Below are 6,391 nucleotides of genomic sequence, written 5' to 3'. Positions count from 1 at the left end.
TAGAATTGTCTTAAAGAGATCCTCTGGTTAAGATTAAATAAGAATGTGCGTTTATTAGGTTTTTTAGTTAAAATGACCTATTGAGATTTGCATTACTCTTCACTTTGGTCTTTGAGATTTGAAATCAATAGAATTGGTTCCTGAGATTGTCCACTATCAATCATTTTGATTCTTTCATGAAAAACATCTATTAAATAATAAAATGACCAAAATTGTTAGATTCTACATCGACCAACGAGAAGGGGTGATGTGCCTTATACGTACATGCTACCTTCCATATAGAACAAGGCATTTTGGGAACTCACTGGCTTCGGATTTCATCGGAACCCCGAAGTTAATGGACGAGAGCATTTCCATGATGGGTGACCCGTTGGGAAGTTGCTCACGTGAGTTCTCAAAAACAAAACCGTGAGGGAATGGTAAGCCCAAAGCGGACAATATCGTGCTATAGCGTAGCTGGTCTGGGATGTGACAGAATGGTATTAGAGCCACTCTACCATTCTGTGCGGATGTGCCGACTAGGACGTCAGGCCCCTAAGGGGGGATGATTATTAGATCCCACATCGACCAACGGAGAGGGGTGATGTGACTTATATGTATATGCTCCCCTCCCTATAGTACGAGGCATTTTGGGAACTCATTGGCTTCAAATTCCATTGGAACTCCGAAGTTAAGCGAGTTCGGGCGAGAGCAATCCCATGATGGGTGACCCACTAGAAAGTTGCTTGCGTAAGTTCCCTGAAACAAAACCCGTGAGGGAATGATAAGCCCAAAGTGGACAATATCAATTTTTTTTCAAATGATTTTGGCCTATTGTTTATTAAATTAAGGGTATATTTATCATTTTGATCCTTATTTAACATAATTTTGTACGGAATGACCAGAATGATTGATAATGAACAATCTCAGTAACCACTTCTATTGATTTCAAATCTTAGGGACCAAAGTGATGTGTTATACAAAACTCAAGGACTATTTTGGCTATAAAAAACCAATTTATTATTGTTTCTTTTTTATAAAAACGATATTGAGAGATCGAAAAACACAAAACTCGAGATTGCAAGTGCAAATGTAAATACTCATAAATTGCATCCACGCTATAAGAAGTTTTGAACAATTGCTAAAATGACAATTTAATTTTACAAAGCAAATACTTACATAGCTTAGCTAGTGTAAACTCACAATAGTAAAAAGGAAAAACTCAATTGACGTAGAATTAGACAAGCTGGAGCATGTGGTTTAATTTGACGTGAAGCAAAGATTAGGCCCATTTGTATAGGTCGCAGAATCTTTATGCTCAAAATACCTATTTTGCGTAATTTCTTAGTGAACATTCACAATTCATAGTATATAGGTATCTTTATAGATGTTATATTTTAGGCACAAGGACAAAGAAAATCAAATGGAGATTAAGTGATGTACCTGTTGAAAAACGAGCTCAAGTAATCTTACCAATTAAATTTTGAAATATTTTGTGTATGAAATGATTCTTGAAAGATGAGCATAAAAATTAATGAGATCGATCATCATATAACTCTGTGGAGAACGTGAAAGAAGATAGAGAAGGCGCCAAAAGAAAGGTAGGCTGACATGCCCTTTTTAACACTACTTTGAGATAAAATACTATGAAACAACTTTCAAATCATTTCATCTGTATTATCTATCTAGTGTTACTCGTATCAAAACTATAACATGTCCTGCACGTGGTGGAACATAAGTAGAGAGGATAGAAAGCATAAAGTTAAGTTTTAGTCATGTCCAAAGATAAGGTCATCAACTTAAGCTTTTAAGGCACTTTTGCTGAACCGAAAAAAAGTTTTGGGGGAAAAGGCTATATGACTTTTTGGGTGAAAGGTAAGTGTGCGTACGTATATGATTGGAGCCCAAAGGATGCAAAAAAATGCACAAATAATTGGTACTGGAATATTCTAAAAGCCGATGAAACACTAATGGATGCTATACAACTAATTTCCCTACAAAACAAATTAATCTAAATTAATCTAAATCCATGATTAAATCCGATGGCTATTTGTGTGCGTTTTTAGCTTTTGAATTTAGTGAATAAAAAAAAAATTAATGGACAAAAAAAAAAAATTAAAGTTGGCAAAATGAGAAAATGAATTTGTGGAAACTTGAGGGGTAAAAATGTAAATAACCCGTGAAAGAATTACATTCAAAATTGGGCCTTATAACTTTATTATGTACCTCACAGTGATAAAAATGTGTTGAACTCTTATATTACTGTAGGTTCAAACTCCGTCGCTGACTAATCTAATATCTAATTTAACAAAATCTATCATTTGATTAAAAAAACAAAATAATAAAAGTGTCCAAAATTAGTATTAGAAACAAAGTAACTCACACCCAAACACATGACCCAGATCCCCACATCCATGGCTCATCTCACTCCTTCCATATCCATCTCCAACTCCCCTTCATCCTCACCTTCCACGTCACTCCCCATCTCCGAATCTTCACCGTCAAATCTACAGTTGCAACAACAGCCGTTCGATTCATCAGATTTATCATATTCATCATCCACCGCTCATTCCTTCGGAATCTCCTCCAATCGATTAAACCCGCATTTCCGGTGCTTTTTCGTCTTTTTAACCACCATCCTCACTCTCTCGTTCATTGCCACGTGTCCTTCCACCACCATGCAGACCTCAGCCTCCGCGACCTCCGCCGCCACTCTCTTGCCTTCCAGCACGCACTTGCACTCCAATTTCCACTATTGCCCCTCGTCCTTCCTGAAAATTCCCTTCAGCACCTTTTCCTCCCTCAGATACACCTCGAACCGAATTCCGTCGCCAGCCCCGACCCGTTCCTGAGACCCGAACACCACCTCCCCCTCTTTCACCTTCGTGCTCACGACCCAGTGAAGCGTCATAAATGCCGACGAGTAGGGTCGGATCTTCAACCCGTTGATTTCAAGCTCATTCTCGTTGATCCGTGGAAGATACATAAGCGTGAGCTATTCGGGTAACGGTTCCTGGGTAATCAAACCTGAAAATCGAAGAAAAAATTCCCAAATCTTCAATCGGTCTTTCCGCGACTAAAATCGGTGGTAGTCCGTCGATCTACACATCTTGAATTTTCAGTGTTTTCGATGGTGTCATGAATTTTGACCCGAGTGGAATTCAAGTACTTAAGTTGGATAGTTGCAGAGATAATGGAAGCCGTTGGGAATCATATAGCGGTGAGAGATGCGGGTCAACTCGGATCTCCGGGGGTAGTGGGCACACGGTTTATGGTGCTGACGCAGAGAAAAAGACAAGAAGACCGCCAACAGGGTCTTTGAGGTTTTTCTGCGCGTCGGGCTGGGAGAAAACCTCATGGAATTTGCGTGGGGGAAGTATTTGTGTGTGACGCGGGATTTTGTAATTGGGTTTTTGATTGTTGATTTAGGAGGAGGGGTGAGGATGATGGGGAATGGACGGTCGGGATGCGAGTTTTGTGAATTTTGAGGGGAGGGGGTAGAGGATTGGGTGGTTTGGGAGGTGCATGAATGGGGGACCATGGTATGGTTTTTTGTCTTGGAGTGGTTTTCGGGTGTATTCAATCAAGTTCTTGCAAACTGTTCGACAGATTTGATATTTTGGGAACAATTTGTCAAGTTGTGACTTTGGTAACTGGTTCTATTCAAATATTTTTCTATGATTTATTTTACAATTGATTTTTACCCAACAATTATCGTTCATAAGATTGTAATTTGTAATTTTACTAATCTGCTGTAAACACGAATTTTTCTGAAATAAGAACACGTGTACAAAATAATATTTTTGTATTGATTTTAGGGTTACAATCTCTTTTACAATTTAATCCTCTGATTCTATCTTCGTAAAGTGTAGATTTGTGAATGAGCTGTTGATCCAAAGGGCCGTCGGGGCTTGATCTAGGGATGAACAATTGTGTGGATTTGTTGATGTTGTTGATCCAAAGGGCCATTAGGGCTTGATCTGAGGATGAATGGATCTTCAAGGGCCTTCGAGGCTTGATCTTGATGAACAGTTGATGAACAGATCTTCAAGGGCTTTCGGGCTTGATTTTGAAGAACGGGTGTGTGAATTTGTTGATGTTGTTGATCCAAAGGGCCTTTAGGGCTTGATCTTAGGATGAACGAATAATGAATGATGAACACTTTCTTCAAGGACCGTCGGGGCTTGATCTTGAAGGTTGAGGGAAGTTTCTTCAAGGGCTGTCGGGGCTTGATCTTGAAGAAGGATTTGACGAAGAACGAATAGGGCTTTCTTGATCCTTCGGGATTTGCTTGAGAGCTTTAGAGTTTCAAAGCTTCAAGGTTTTGGTGTGATGTGAATTGGTCTTCTCTTCCCCCCTTATCCCTTGATGGAGAAGCCTATTTATAGGCTTTGAGAATGAATCACCACCATCCATTTTTTTCGGTGAAGTGAGTGGATGTTGTAGGTGACATGAATGGAGTTTGTAGGTGAAATGAGTGTGTGATGTAGGTGAAATGAATAAAGGTTGTAATTTTAATGCATTGGTCAACATTTATTTCATTGAAATTTCAATGTCTACAAATGCCCCCACTTCAGGCCGCGTCGTATACATGTGCTTGTCACATGTAGAAGATGCATTTTGAAGTCCCTTAATGTAGATGTCAATCTAAAGGCCGTCGAGACTTGATCTTGAATTGGGCTGGAAATTTCTTCAAGGGTCGTCGGGGCTTGATCTTGAATTCAACTGGAAGATTTTCTGGTTTCCTCCAATCGTTCATTTTCCACAGGCTTAATCTTGAACTGGGCTGGAGTGGAATATGAAGGAACAAGAAAAATGGAGATGAGGAGAAGAAAATGAAGGAACAAGAAAAATGGAGATGAGGGAATTTGTGCCATGAAAGAAAATCAAGAGAGAAATATGGGGAATGTGCGTGTTGATTATCCTAGAATTAGGGTTTTGAAAACTATCTTATTTATTTGATTAATAATTAAGAAAAAAAAAAGTTAAATATAAGGAGATAAATGCTCCTAATATAAATTATTAAATTAAAAATTGAATTAAGTTAACATATATATATATTAGAGGCTTATTTATCCACCACTAATAACTAATAGGGGTATATTCAATTGGGATTTTGAGGGATATTAATTCTTTTAATGAATCTAGGAGTATTCAATCAAAATTTTAAGTGATTCTCTGAAATTCAAGGTGTATTCAATTAGAATTTTAAGATAGTTTATTAAAATCCTTAGAAATTTGGGTGTATTCAATTAGGATCTTAAATATGTTTATAACATTCTAGGTGTATTCAATTAGAAATTGATTTTAAAGAATTTGAGAAAGTTGAGGAATTAGAGGGAATTGAGAGATTTCGTAGTGTATTTTAAGCATCCACAAATCTCACCTCTTCCTATGAGATTTTGAGGGAATTGAATCAAAAGTTTATGTGGAATCTCTACAAATCAATTAAACTCCATAAAAATCCATGGATTTATAAATCCATTAAAGTCTCTCAAGTTCTCAATTGAATACACCCCCTTAATTTTTTAGATGTGATTTTTTTGCCCCTAAAAGTAGTAGCACTAATAGGGGCATTTATTGTTTAGCCTCTATTACAATTAATAGAGACAAATCTATACTTATGCACCCTAATGAAGATTAATAGGGACAAATCCTTATATATGCCTCTAATCGACCGCCCTTAATAATCACTTTTCTTGTAGTGAGTTCTTATATTGCACTCATCGAAATCTAGTTGCTCTATTATAGGAGTGTATGATGAATTTCCTTATGTTTGGATGGGGAACTTTCAAGTTACAAGGGATTTGTGAGTTCTTATTTCGAATGCATCATCTACAAATCCCTCATGCATGCATTGATAATGCTCATACATAAAATTTTATAAACCTGTACTACAAGAAAACATGGCTTAGGTGGCGACCGACATTCGTCACATAATCATGCAAATTCGTCACATTTTGACATATTTCAATAGGTTGCCATAACAAATTTTCAAAAATTTGTTAAGATAGACATATAACATAACAAATATGAATGTCAATAAATTGAATTTCATAAATTCAAATAACAGGAAGGCTTTTTAGGCAAAATGGTCTCTGAGATTGTCCATCATCCATTATTTTTGTCCTTCCGTTAAAAACTCCGTTACGTGTCCCGGAACTCTGGGCCGGAAGTTTGGGCAATTTTCAAAGTTTCGTAACTCAATCGTTTCTTGACCAAATTCGACCCATAATATATCAAAATGAAGGTTGGAAAGTGTAGGACAAGATTATATCTATTTGGAAGCCCAATGGTTGTGAAGATGGCCGAAAAATAGCCTGAAAGAGGACTGGTCCGTGGAAAAACTGGAAAACTCGCGGGAAGCTAGGTAAACTTTAAACGTTCATAACTTCTTCAATACTCAACGAAA

The 6,391-nt window shown here is 37.4% G+C and overlaps 1 pseudogene; it reads right to left on the bottom strand.

Moving 5' to 3' along the window:
- Positions 1 to 2,296: 2,296 nt before the first annotated feature.
- Positions 2,297 to 3,088, bottom strand: LOC137712287 (uncharacterized; annotated as a pseudogene).
- Between the last annotated feature and the right edge of the window lie 3,303 nt (positions 3,089 to 6,391).

The sequence above is a fragment of the Pyrus communis genome, chromosome 14 (genome assembly GCF_041283825.1).
Source record: "Pyrus communis isolate YQ-2024b chromosome 14, ASM4128382v1, whole genome shotgun sequence".
Taxonomy (NCBI): Eukaryota; Viridiplantae; Streptophyta; class Magnoliopsida; order Rosales; family Rosaceae; genus Pyrus; species Pyrus communis.
Note: the sequence above shows the minus strand (reverse complement) of the source record. Positions and strands in the feature narration are given on the sequence as shown.